The sequence below is a fragment of the Equus quagga genome, chromosome 7, assembly GCF_021613505.1.
Source record: "Equus quagga isolate Etosha38 chromosome 7, UCLA_HA_Equagga_1.0, whole genome shotgun sequence".
Taxonomy (NCBI): Eukaryota; Metazoa; Chordata; class Mammalia; order Perissodactyla; family Equidae; genus Equus; species Equus quagga.
In genome coordinates this window covers 89867532-89882221 of record NC_060273.1, presented here as the reverse complement: position 1 = coordinate 89882221, position 14690 = coordinate 89867532, and positions in this window count along the sequence as shown.

The window sequence follows — 14690 nt, the reverse complement described above, 5'->3', positions numbered from 1 at the left end:
CCAATATCAGTAAAGTGAGAATAATAATACTCCATATGGTTATTGCAAGGAATAAATAAGGAATATATAAAATACGAAGACACGGCCTGACAGAGTAGGCACTCAACAAAATAAGAATTTTTTCCTATTTCCTTCCTTGGTAAAAGTGGACTCTGCAGTAAATTGAAATAGAACTAAAATCTCTTTATTAGCGCAGATGTCTTTACAGCCAAAGGAAGTCTTAAGAATCCTCTGTCTCCACCTTTACAAGATAAGATTCTTCCCATAGGGAGGTAAGTTTCCAGGACCTCTGTTTAGTTAAGCCTGAGTTAATAAAGTTGAACAGACACATTGAATGCAGACCTTCACAAAGGTCTCTAAGGGTTGAACTTGTGTGCAGCATTTCCCAACTTTCATACAGGCTAGAGAAATTGTCCACAGCCCACAGCTTAGGAAAACACTGGTTTACTCCACACCCACGCTTTACAGGTGAAAACGCTGAGGATGAGAGAGATGAAGTCGCCTAGCTTGGAGCTCATTATTTTCTAATCCACCATTATTATGATACTGCTTATTGTGACTAAAGTTACCCCACCTCTCCCGCCAGCCTTCCCCTCTCAGTAGCCTGTTCCTGCTCTTTTCCTAAAAGCTGAGTTTATGAGGTGTCTACGGTAGGCTTTCGGGTTAATGCGATGCCTCTAGAAGGCCTCGAGTTCCTTTATTTGGGTGAAATAGCACTCATGTGGCTTACAAGGAGTTGCCTAACTAAGAAGGACCATGTTACATATCTATAACACGGAGTGGAAGGTAGATTTTAAAAGAATTTTTAAGCACAGATTAGATCATTAAACTGTTACCATATTTATGACTTTGCCTCCAATCATATGGTGACTTTGGATCCGTCCACATCGTGTAAAATCTCCAAACTTTCATCTCTCCTGTTGTTAATAATAAGAGCAGTAAAGTGAGGGTTAATATTTGCTAAAGCTTTGACCCATAACTCAAAGTTTCTAAATCAGCAGAAAATATCTTTACCAGTGATCAAAAGAACCTTGGACTAACTTTCTTAAAAGCAATAGCTTCTGTTTTTTCCTAATTCCTTTCCTTAACTGTATGGTTAAGCAGTGGAGAGAAGGAACAGAACTTTACTGAGGGCCTTTTCTCATCACCATTTTGCAGAGAAGAAAACTGGAGTACCCAGACTCTAAACACTTAGCACGTCTGAGGGCTCCTAACTCATGAGGCATGAGGCAGGACTGGACACCCGCTTTGTCTTACATGGAAGGAGTGCCACCCCTTTGATGCAAAAACCTGCAGTGCCCTCAGTAGAGGGGTGAGAAGAAGAAGGACTTCCTAACAGACCTGAGAAGAGTGAGTGGTGGGTACTGCTGTAAGCTTTGCATGGGGAGGCTAAGAAGGGGGGTGGGAGGACCAGAGGGGAGGTTGGGGGGGAGGGGTATCTGGGGACAGGGTGGCAACAGTTTGTAGGTCTACCAAAGTGGATTTTGAAATCCTTAATAGATGTCATCTACCCCACCTTAAAGTTACTTTTCCTCATTTCTAATGATAATAGGCCTCTGAAGGACATTAGGCTATTATCCCAGGAAGATTCCACTGTACTCCCTAAGTTTCCCTGTTCGCTTACTGAAACTGAAGACACTCTCAAAGTTACATCCATTAAGCTCAAGCAGTTGCCTGTAGTGAAAATGTAATTGCCTCTGGAGGAGCTATTATCATCTTACCCTCTTAGTAGTATGAATATAGGATCTGAGGTATTAGGCTATTGCTGCAAACAAATCATCTCAAAACATATGGATTTAAAACAACGATTTATTATTTCTTATGAGTCTACAGGTTTGTGGGTAGTCCTACTAATCTAGACCAATCAGACTTTGGCTGGGCTCAGTCATGTGTCTGTGGTCAGATGGCAGGTCAACTGGGAGCTGAGTGGTCTATGATAACTGGAATGACTCAGCTCTACTCCCTTTGGTCTCACATGGAGCACACCCCTAATTCAGGCATGCCATCATGGTGACCACAGAGAAGCCGAAGAGAAAGCAGAAACTCGCAAGGCTTCTTGAGGTTTTTATTCAGAAGGACCACAATATCACTTCTGCCACATTGTATTGGCCAAAGCAAGTCACAGACCAGCCCAAGTCAGAGTGGACAGGGCCTATGAGGTTATCAGGCAAAGGGTACGGATACATAGAGGCCATTAATTTAATTGAGATCATCAGTGCCTTCAATCTAACACAGGATGGAAGGGCAAACGTTTTTTTTTCTAATTTTGTTTTCTTTTCTTGCTTTCTCTTTTTTTTTTAGATTGGCACCTGAGCTAACAAATGTTGCCACTCTTTTTTTTCTTCTTCTTCTTCTCCCCAAAGCCCCCCAGTACATAGTTGTATATTCTAGTTGTAGGTCCTTCTGGTTGTGCTATGTAGGATGGTACCTCAGCATGGCTTGATGAGTGACACTAGGCCTGTGCCCAGGATCCAAACCTGTGAAACCGTGGGCCGCAGAAGTGGAGCACTCAAACTTAACCACCTGGCCACAGGGCCAGCCCCCAGGAAGGGCAAATTTTGATTAAAAGAGTAGGAAAGGGAGGATAGAGAAAAAAATTATTTGCATTCTTAATAATCTTGGGCATGGAAATCTCTTGTTCTATTATCTAGTGTTGAACTCAAGCAAACTGTATTCTTCCTTCTTATTTGTAAATCTTCATCTTAGTATTTCCTATGCAAGTAAATCATTTGTCTTACACTGACATTTTGTTTTGCAATGGTCTTAGATTAAAATTAATTAAATATTTAAAGATATCTAACCATTTGCGTTTAGCCCATTAGATTTTGTTCAATACAGAGTAAAAAAAACTTTAATGTCATTTTATTATTATTCAAATTAATGAGCAACTTTAGTGTTTGCATTAGGGGCATGATGGAAGAGCTAAAAAGAAGGAAGAATAAAAAAGATCAAATTCTCTGTGACTTTGCCTGCTAGCATAACAGTTTGATCATCAGAAAATATTGAGCCCCACAGTGAGGAAAGAACCATAATGAACACACGTACAAAACATGTTCTGGAAAAAAAAGTATATTCTGATTATAGAAAGCACAGATGAGCCATGAGAGGTAAAATATTGATAATATTAATTAATAATGAATATCAAAGTTTTTACATTGGGTATGTTTAATTTAAATAATGTATAGTCATGAACTTATAGGAGTAAATTGAAAACCATTTGGGGAGAATTAGGGTGGAACCTCTGAGGTAGCACATACTCACTATCTTCTAAAGTGAGGAAAGACATCAGGATTGGAGTAAGACTTATGTCATCATGAGGAAGGGGTCCGTGAAAGTGACCCCACATCAGCATCAAGGTAAGATGGAAGTTCTTAGGCGAGAAGGTAATATTATCTTAGGAGTCACATAGAATGTCTCTGTGGTCATTTGCTGACCCACAGATGTGGGTTTCAGGTGCGGCTGGCCCATCTCTCTGAGCAGACTCTGAAAGAGAAACCTGATGATATAGCACTTGTGAGGGATGAGCAGGCCACCTGGCTGGAAGGGCTGTCATTGGCCAGATCAGGAGAAAATTCAGAGTTCCTTCCTGGTACTCCTCAGAGTTTCTTGAAGATCAGTTGGCCTCTAGAAGATGTGGAGAAGACAGCAGGCCCTACCAGCAAAGAGGAGCATCCAGCAGACATTCCGAGCACAGCTCCTGCCCTGGAAGAGCATGCTCCAGGGGAAGGAAGTGAAGCCAATGGATCCAGACCTGGAACTGTAAGTGACAGGTCTCAGACCTGGAAACAACAGTTGAGAGTAGAGTATTGCCTCTTTGCCATGAAAGGTCTTTTTGGTATCTCAATGACAGAAAGTCTCCACATGGAGGAGGTCTTTGCTCGCCCATTGTGGGTATTTTCCTTGGTTATCATCAAGGTCTCAAGCAAAAATAAGAGGGATCGCACATGTTTTAAAGTACTCAGGAACCTGTGACACAAGCACATTTTGCATATAGGTTTATTGCATAGAAGAACTGGCAGGTTTGAGATTTTTCGTGTTATTCAAGCTGGAAAAAGAGGACTCGAGCCGAGGGGGACAACAAGCAATGCTAGGAAAGGCTTGAAAAGTATGGCTGCAATTGAGGACTCAATCTATTCGGGAGAACTCAGCATTTCCCAGTTACAGGAAAACAGGATTATAACACCCTTGCACTGTCACCCTTGCCGTGTCAACTCTGTAGGTTTTGGTTTTAAGTTCCTTTTCATCTAGAAAGATAAGTTTGGTTTTAGGTTAGGTTTCTTTGACTTCCTTGTGAGCAGACACTCTGGGCGAGGCTTTTGGCTTTTTTGGCTTTTGCTTTGTTTTCTAGTTTAAATTTTGTAAAACTGCTAGCAGAGTACCAAGTAGACGTAAACATATTTAATTTTTTTAAATTCCTCTAGAGTTCCAAATGCAATTGCTTAAATATCCCTCAAAGAATCCTATCTTCAAAAGAAAGTGTTTTATGGGAAAATTATTAGGTTCAGCCCTGACCTGGGGCAATAAAGAGAAGCCTCCAGAAAGATGTTTGAAGGCTTCACCATGGATACATAGGAACACTGTGAAGGCAAACACCATCCGTGAGGCATGATGGGAACAGAAAACATAAAATGCAAATGGCTTGAGGAGACTAAGAATCATGTGCTTTATTTTCCTTCCCGGAGATTGTGTGTAATAGTGGAAAGACACAGGACTCTGGATTCTACAAACCCGCATTTGAATCCCAGCTCTGCTGCTGCTTAACTGAATGTGCAGACTAGGAAAACAGACAATTTCTCTGGAGTCTGGTTATCTTATCTCCAAAATGGTGAGAAATGTACCTATTTCCTTGTGTTGTTAGGAGGAATAAATAAATTTCTATATGCAAAGTGGTAGACAGATAGAAATTACACAATAACTAAGTTCCCTTCCACTCTTTATCCTCCCTCTCAGAAAATCTGGAAACACTGGAACACAGTCTCTTGGAAAAACAGCCTGTGTCTCTGCAGCCCCCATTAGGGCCCAGCCTGGTCACCAAACCCCACTGTATGCTGTAGAGTTTTCACAGGTGCATAGGGCAGATGTAGAAATCAAACTCTAGTTTACCAGAAATCTCAAAGTGACATCTCATCTGTCTGGGCTAAAGGCTCACAGTGGCTATGGAGGCATTGGTAAGATCTCCATCTGAGTTTGAGTCTCAGCTTTGTCACTCACAAGCTGTGAGACATGAGATCAGTTCATTAGACTCTCTGAGCCTTAGCAAAACGAGGATGATCACTCCTTTATGGAATCATTTCCAGCATTGCACATGAGTCTGTTAAGAAGCCTACCACCATCACCACAAATGTGGTGATTTTTTTTAAAAAACTCTGCCAACTTGTTACCCAATTGGGTCGACTTCCACATTTTTTGAGAAGTAGTAGAGAATATTTTTCATTTGTTCATGAGCCATGTGCATTTCTTCTCCCATAAATTGCATGCTTATGACCTGACTCGCATCTTAAAAGATCCTATGAGCTAAATTCTCAAGACTAAACTATCACAGATGCACCATCTTAGTCACCTGTTCTGAATGTGGCCCAGCCTCACTGCACTTCACTGTTTTTTAAAAATTGTGGGATGAATGCTAAATTGAAGAGATGTCATCATCAGTCACATAGATATGTATTAGTATGTGAATCTCTTTCTCTTTGCCTGTCTTTGAGATGATAGTTCATGCTCTTCTAAATGCCTGAAGATTTAGTAGAGTGTCATCATTGTTAGTGTTCTTTGTCATTACCATTGATACAAACAGGTGAAATAACACATAAAACACATGATTTTAGGATTATCAAGAAGGATAAAGGGAAAATACCAAAAGTCCTGAATCCAGACTTATGTAGACATGCATAAAAAAAGATAAAAACACATGTCTGCAAAAGGAACTGTGATAATCAAATTCACCAATTGTAAATAAGTGTCTACATTGATAAAAATAATTGGTTAGCCAGAAATAAACCCTAATATTTATGGTCAGCTCAGTTTCAGCAAAGGAGATAAGACAATTCAATGGGAAAAGAACAGTCTTTTCAACAATAGTGTCAGGAAGACTGAACTAAAGAGCAAAGTGCCAGGACAACATGCAAAGGAATAAAGCTGGATCCCTACCTCACAACACACACAAGAATTAACTCAAAGTGGGTCAAAGACTTTAGACTTCTGTAAATGCTAAAACTATAAAACTCTTAGAAGAAAACATAGGAGTAAATCACCATGACATTTGGTTAGGCAATTATTTCTTAGGTATAATACCAAAAGCACAAGTGATAAAAGAAAGGATTGATAAATTGGACATTATCAAAATTAAAATTTTTCTGCTTCAAAAGACTCCATGAAGAAAATGAAAAGAGGGGCCAGCCTGGTGGCATAGCAGTTAAGTTGGCATGCTCCACTTCAGCAGCCCAGGGTTCACCGGTTCGGATTCTGGGAATGGACCTATGTACCACTCATCAAGGAGTGCTGTGGCAGGCTTCCCACACTTAAAACAGAGGAAGATGGGCATGGATGTTAGCTTGGAGCCAATCTTCCTCAGCAAAAAGAGGAGGACTGGTGGCAGATGTCAGCTCAAGGTTAACCTTCCCCCCCCCAAAAAAAAAGAAAATGAAGAGACAACCTACGAAATGGGAGAAAATACTTGCAAATTATATATCTGATAAGGGACTTGTATATACAATATATATAGGACACAACTCAATGATAAAAAGACAAATAACCCAATTTGAAAATGGGCAAAAGATTTGAATAGATTTTTCTCCAAAAAGATACATAAATGGCCAAAAAGCACATGAAAAGATGCTCAACATCATTAGTTATTAGGAAAATGCAAACCAAAAACATAATTAAATATCATTTCACATCCACTAGAATGGCTATAATCAAAAAGAAAAAAATAATAAGTGTTGGCAAGCATATGGAGAAATCGAAACACTCATCCATTGCTAGTTGGAATGTAAAATGGTGCAGCCACTTCGGGAAACAGTTGGCAACTCTTCAAAAAGTTAACCATAGCAATTTCACTCCTAGGTATATAACCAAGATAATTGAAAATATATGTCCACACAAAACTTGTAGGCAAATTTCCATAGCAGCGTTACTCATAGTAGCCAAAATGTGGAAACAATCCAAATATCCATCAGCTGGAGAATGGTTAAATAAAATGTGGTCTATCCATACAATAGAATATTATTTGTTCATAAAATGGAGTGAAGTACTGATACTTGTTACAACATGAAGGAACCTTGAATATAACATGCTTAGTGAAAGAAGCCAAACACAAAAGACTACATATAATGTGATCCCATTTATATGAAACGTCCAGAAGAGGTACTTTCTCTCTCTGTAGATGAGATATGAAATGTCAGAGAGAGAAAGTACATTAGTAGATTAGCAGTTGCCTAAGGCAGAGAAGCGGGAGGCAGAGGGATGGAGAGTAACCGCTAGAGGGTACAAAGTTTCTTTTTGGAGTGATGAAAATGTTCTAAAATTAGACGATGGGGTGGTTGCATAACTTTGTAAATATACTAAACACTATAATCTATACACTTTAAACAAGTGGGCTTTATGTTATGTAAATTATATCCTAAACTGTTTTTAAAACCTTCAAAAATGGATAGCTATTTTAAACAAGGCCCTGTGATTTTATTATAAATGTTAGTAAAAATAATTATAAATGTTGGTAATAATAATTATAATAACTTCCTGCGTGCTTATTGTGTGCCAGGAAAATATTCAAAGTCTTTACAAGTATTAACTAATTTATTTTCCCAACCAATCTATTAGGTAAATACTATTATTATTCTCATTTTAGGGATTAGAAAACTAAAGCCATTAAGTGATCATAAGAATTCAAACCTACAGAGTCTGTGTTTTTAAACAAAATATGTGCTGGCCCTGGAATCAAATCACAAAATATGGGAAGGAAATCCCTGAAATTCAGAGAATGGGGGAAAGTTTAAAATTAAAATTAATGGCAGAGCCTCAGAAAGTGCCTAAGAGTAAAAAATATATATATTTTGCTATTATTACTTCTCACAACAGCAGTGGAAAATGAAAGGCTGAAGGTTACGTGACGGTGTCCCTCTCTTGTATTGTAGAAAGACAATATTAAGCAGGTGGGCTGTTGCCAGGAGTCCCTGGCACGCCTACATTCGCCCATGAGTTACAGGAGGAGGATTCTGTATAGCAGCGTGGTGCGAACAGGAGCCAGACTGCCAGGCCAGGACCGAAGGAGGGCAGCCCTGGCTCTGCCACAAATTATTCATGTGACCTTGCGTAGGTCATCTAACCCCTCTGGGCACAAATGACAGATCCATAACGTGAAGTATCTTTAGCAGATGTTTTCTATGGTCCCCATTTGTCCTAAAATCTCATCATCTACCATCCAGTTTCCAGACTAATCTCAAAAACATCTCAGCCAGTGTTATGTTTACTCCCAAACAAATCTTCCTCAAATCTGTTTCCTGGAATTCTCCAAACACGTCTTTTCTGGCTCTATGTCAACTACCCCAGCCCCTGACACTCCAGCCGTGCAGAGGGAACTGAGAAGATGTGTCTGTTTGGTCCTCACTTTGCATGCTAGGGACTTTTGAAAAGAATAAAAATCTGTTTAGCAAATGTTGGATACACTTTCAGGATTACCAAACTATTCTGACAACCCTTTAGAGTAAAACATAATTCTGATGATGCTAAAATGTTCACTGTAATTATCTCTGGGGGCTGAGGATTACAGATGATTTTTTAATTTTCTTTTTTTATTTTGTGTATTTTGTCTTATGAACAAAAAATGTGTATTTTTAACACCTATGGCACAACATTATGAAAGTAGTTAATGCCACTGGCTGTACACTTTAAAACAATTAAGATGGTAAATTTTACGTTACATATATTTAACCACAAAAAATAATCCCTTACAGGGACATTAAAAATCACATGATGTTCATAAATATTCCCCTGGAAATAATTACCAATTTGTATAAAATCAAACAAAGGCAGAAAATACAATGACTACTATGCAACTTGTCAGATGATAATGCTATTTAAATCAGAGAACACAGTCTGTCAAATCTGAGCCAAATTCATACATTTTACCAAACGGTGAAGTCGGAATGTTTCAATGTTTACAGTGGTTTGGGGAGTCAGATCCCACTGGCTCACAAAAGCTAATTGTCAGCATCTCTCCCCAAAGTCCCGTTCAGTGGCATCATGCTGGTAGCTTAAAAATCAGCCATGGTGGGAGTATTTACACTCTTGAAATTGGCAAATGCTACAAATCAGAGCTCTTTTTTCCCCCAAGGAAAATCAGTGTACCAGCACACTACTGTTTAAATAATAAATACACCAATCAACAGAAATTTACACTAACAGAATGTTTAAAATCAACGGTCTCAACTCATCTTATAAATTTAAGCAAGGGCAATTAAGAGCAGTGCAAAGACTTGCCCAAGTGAGTGGCAGGGCTGGAACAAGAACTTGCGTTTTCAAATTTCTTTCTCTTATATCACAAGCCAAAGGCCAAAAAGAAAGCTTGCCTTAAGTCTGACATTGCCATGTTTCCTGGAACTGCAAGATCAACTCTCTGATCTTTCTGGGAGCATACCTCCCTCTCAAGTCACCAGCTGCTTCAGGTAGTAACAGTTTTCCGTCAAGGGTAACATATATCATCTCTCTGCACCCTCTCAGAGAAGGGCTCAGGACTTAGGGGAGGAGCTAACCTCCTCTCCAATCATAATCATAGAAACCACAGAATAAAAGAGCTTGAGGGGCCGCCCCACCCCCCACCCCCCACCCCGTGGCCCAGTGGTTAGGTTTGGTGCGCTCCACTTCAGTGGCCACATTCAGTTCCAGGCACAGACCTACACCACTCATTGGTGGCCATGTTGTGGTGACAGCTCACATCAGAACAGAGGAAGATTGGCAGAGATGTTAGCTCCAGGTGATCTTCCTCAGCAAAATAAAAAGAGGAAAGAGGAAGAGCTTTAGATATGATCTAGTCCATTAGTTAGACTGGGATATTCCAGGCTGCCTGGCAAGGGCATTAACACCACTGTCAACACCCATAGGCCCAAGTTTTTAACACTCACTCTCCCTCTGGGATTAGGTCATCCACAGTCACATGCAGCCACAGTTGATGTCACATTCAGAAAAGGAAATCATATCTTTCAATTCTATTATAATAAGACTCCACTCAACTTTAGTGAAAGCATAACCAGCTCAAATCATAATCTTCTCCTCCTCCTCCTCAATAGTATTTTCTAAATGTTTACTATGTGCAGACTTCATGCTCAAACTTTACATTATCATCAAACCCTCAAAATAGACTTTTGAGGCACACACTATTCTTATTATTTTTGACAGGGGCTCGGAGAGGTTAAGCACCTTTCTAAAGCAACACAACAAGGAAATAATGGAGCCAGCCTTCAATGCAGACAACCTGACCCCCAAGCCCACGCTCCAAACCACGACATCACACAGCCCACTCCAGGAATGCAGGTATATTCACTCTACACCCAGACACTCGTTTTCTATATATGGCTACTCCATGAGGAAGTCTGAATCGCCAGAAATTTCCCCAGACCACACGCTTCTGTGCCCAGATGGCAGCAGTATGTGCTTAGAGTATACAGACTAATTTTATGAATCCTGCCCTGAACACAGCATAATCCACCAGATAACTCTTAAAGCACAAATATTTGTAACGTTGCTTACTTGTAGAGGAGATCTATTTATTTATAAATGGAAATTTAAATTCCGTGTGCCTCTGGAAAGCTTGGTTTGGAAGCTTTGCTTCTCTGGTGTTTTCAGTTTGGTCTTGTGCCTCAACATCCAATTCCCACACCTTGAGGAGGAGGAGGAGCATATACAGGCATGTGTTCCCCACCCCCTATCTAGCCTAGCACCAGTAGGCATATTTGTTCCCTATTTGTGGACTTGAGAAGGGCTGGATATAATAACCAAAGATTATCATCATGGCACAAGACTAAATTCTTGGAACTATGGAGCTTGTTTCAGTGAAGAAAGAAAAAATTCTTATAGTAAAACTTTAATGAGCAGGGTTTAAGGAAGGAAAACTAGAGGTAGAGAAGATTTTTAACATCATCTGGGCCCAGGGTTTTAAACTCAAATGCAGGTTATGAGAACCAGTGACTCAAAGCAGGCAGAGTAAGACAATGAGGAAGGGTGGAGACTGCAGCAAAGTGCAAAGTGCAGCCGTGTCACAAGGGGGCACTACTACTTAGTGCCACCCAACTATTGCCATACTCTTGCCAGATCTGATTTTCTAGGCAAGGCCAGATAACCATGTTTTACATGAAATGTATAAGAAATTTCTACTTATATAGTAAATGCCAAACAGAACATGTCAGCAGGCCAAGTCCAGCATTATATGTCTTCCTTTGGTAGAAGGGAAAAAAAAAGTCCAGAAACATTAACTGAACATACCAAGTGGCAGAACTCAAATTCATTGTTCTCTTTTCTATGTCAGACTCTCTTACAATCTCTATTTATAAAGATATAATATTGTGACTTATTGGAGAGCATCAAAAAAATGAGATACTTGAATCACTGGTGGTCTTACTTAAAACTGTCTGCTAGCTGTCAGCTTTTGCCTTGTTTGGTTTGTTTTTTAATTTCAATTTCCATGAATGGATATAAAAGAGTCTCTGCTATCTTTATTTTAGTTGTATTCTAGTCATCATAGATTATTCATTTTTTGCCAGTGTGTAACTCCTTTTATAGTTCTATTGACGTAAACGTCCTACTCCAGTTGTTTATCTTTGATTGCCTGGTCTTTGTTTTAATTTTCACACACAAAAATGAAAGCTGTGGCAAAGGCTACGAGTGCCTTGAGCAGAGGCTGCATCTAACCAGTCAAAGGGGTCAGACAGTGGCAGCTGTGTGCCTGCTGATATGGATTGGGGCACAGCAGTCAACTGCCATTAATCTTAAAAAATTAAGCAGTCAGAATTCACATTTTCTTTCAGGGGTCGTGTGCCATCAGAACCTTATTCCCGTTTGAATATAAAGTCCAAACATAACTACTAGCAAATTTTGAAAGATTTAGCATAAGCAGCTCATATCAAGAAGTAACCTTCAGGGAGCAAGCCACAGCTGAATCCCACCCTCGGACAGGTTCAGGTTGCCCCTCCCACCAGGATCTGTTACATTTAAAACTTGAATGCCCCTGGGGAGGGCAGAAGCCCTGTGTTTTTCTACCACTCTGTTGGCTTCTAGTGCCACCTTATAGCTTTACTTACCTTTCTGGCACTTGAAGGTATTTCAGTTTGCGACTCTTGCTCTAGACTTTCAGCAAACCTCATCTTTGACACAATTTCTTATGATAAGGAATTAACTCAACATCTTACATAAGAGTTCAGTGAATACTCTTGGAACTACTTCGGAGCTGCTCCCATAGGCTGGCAGTCGCTGCCTAAATGAAATAACCATATCACCAGATGATTGCAGTAATGGTCCAGTTCATCTCTTTCTGCTTCTGAAGCATCATGCCCATGGCTATCAAACCAATCTTTCATCATCTTATTCCCATTACCTACAAGACAAAGCTTGAACAACCCACTGGCATTCAGGGTCTTTCATAATACAGCGTCCATCCAAATATTTAAGGCTCCTCCCCTACCTGGCCAACACAAACTCTCCATTCTCCCACACACCTGGTCCGTGCCTATTTATTTGTTCATGAGCTCTACTCTCATCCCTGTCTGTTTTTCCAATGTCTCCTCATTTTTCAGAGCTCAACTCAGACTCCACATTTTCCATTAGGCTTTTCTAAATCACCCCAATCTCAAATGATCTTAACTCCTTTTAAAGGTGAATGCTCAATACACATTTGTTGAATGAATGAATTCTGGCATGACCACATTCTTATAACTACTTAGTTGTGGCCAAGTTGCTTAACCTTTTTAAGGTAAGTTTCGTTAGCAGTAAAAATGTGGTTTTGGCAAGGATTAAATAAGATGTTATTATGAAATTATCTAGCAGAGATGCTACATAGACTCAAAAGAGATTAGGTGGTTCAGGGAGTCAAGAAAAAATAGCCTGATTTACTGTCTTCCTCCCTCTTTTATTGTTAGTTAACTTTTCAATTCTGTATATTATCTCTTCCTAGCTACATTTTTGAAGCAAGGACCCCTTTCTTAAAATCTTTTTGTACCACTCACGGCAGCTAGCATGGAGCCTTGCTAATAAAATATTCTTGATTGAATGAGTACAAAGAAGGCTTCTCTATTAAAAAATATATCCAAAGACTGGCTGCTGACATTGGAATTTCCTCCTTAAGAAACATTTTGCTCTATGTTAAGCATTGCCTCCGGTTAAATTCCAAACCCCCCTCAGAGAGTAACATATTATGTTTCATTATTATGAATATCTGTGCTTATTAGACTTTTTTGTTTACAGGAAGCAGAAACTACCTTGCAGGTTGCTGCTGTTATATGAGGTAGTATGATTGGTTTGTTTAATCCAATACTTTAGTATAGCTTAGCTTATCCAGGAAGGACAAGGAGGGGAGCTGGGTGCAGTGCACCACCAGAATTGCAGCATGGTGGTACTGGGAACTGGGGTGGCCGCCTGTCACGGTTTGCCCAGCACTAAGGGATTCCTAGGATGCGGGGCCTTCAGCGGCAATACCAGGAAAACCTCCGACAAACTGGGATAAGTTGTTCGCTCTGTTTGGCTCTGGTGAAATCCTTCGTCTGACTTCAAAAGTGTGCTTAGAGTTAGTACTGCACACAGAGCGGCACAGAACTGTCCCTGGCTGGTTATCAGCTGGTTCGAGCAAAGTGCTGAGGAGGCGAAGGCTAAAGGTTTGATTTGCTAGGAAACTTTGCTCTCTTCCACAGTCAGAATCTGTGTACTTCACTTAAGCCAGTCATTCCCCAATGGCATTGACTAATCACAAGGGGAACAAGGAGAGAGAGAACATAGCTGCTTAGGACCAAATCCTTCACTGCTCCTAGGAACACTGGTGGAGAGACACCGATGTTCTCCTTGTGCATGAACATTAAGTGACTGAAGATTGTCACATAAAGAAATTCATTTTCTGAACTTTCTGCTTAAATGGGTGCTAAATAACAGCAACGATAATATATAACAGATTTGGAAATTTCCACAGCATATTCTCCTACATAACTTCATCCTAATCCTGGGAGATAGGCATGGCAGATACCAAGCTCAGCAGGGTTGGGATCACTCGTGCTTGGTTACTCAACCAGCAAACAACGGAGATGGAGCTGGAGCCCTTGCCTTCTAGTGTCTTTTATTTGTTTGCTGTCGTTGTTGTTGTTTGGGTACAGGTCACAGCTTCCTGTAACGCAGCAAAATAGATAACGCTCAGGTTCCTTTGACTTTGTACCTTTCATTTTCCCAAGAACTCCAGAACTCCACAGGCCCCGGGGCCCTAGCAGCACAGCCTTCAAGCTCCTGCGCGTCTTGCCAAGCACTGGCTGCAACACGCTGGGGGGCTGGTTATTTCATGTATGTGCAAAGACATAAAGCACATCCACATTCTTCACGCTGCTGGTCAGGCCCAGGGGATTAGAAAAAGCACCTCTGCCGTTAATGCTTAGATGTTACCCGTCTCTGCACCTCATCGTTTTGTTTTGTCTAAGTCTTTACTTTTCCATAGACTTTTCTGCCTTAGT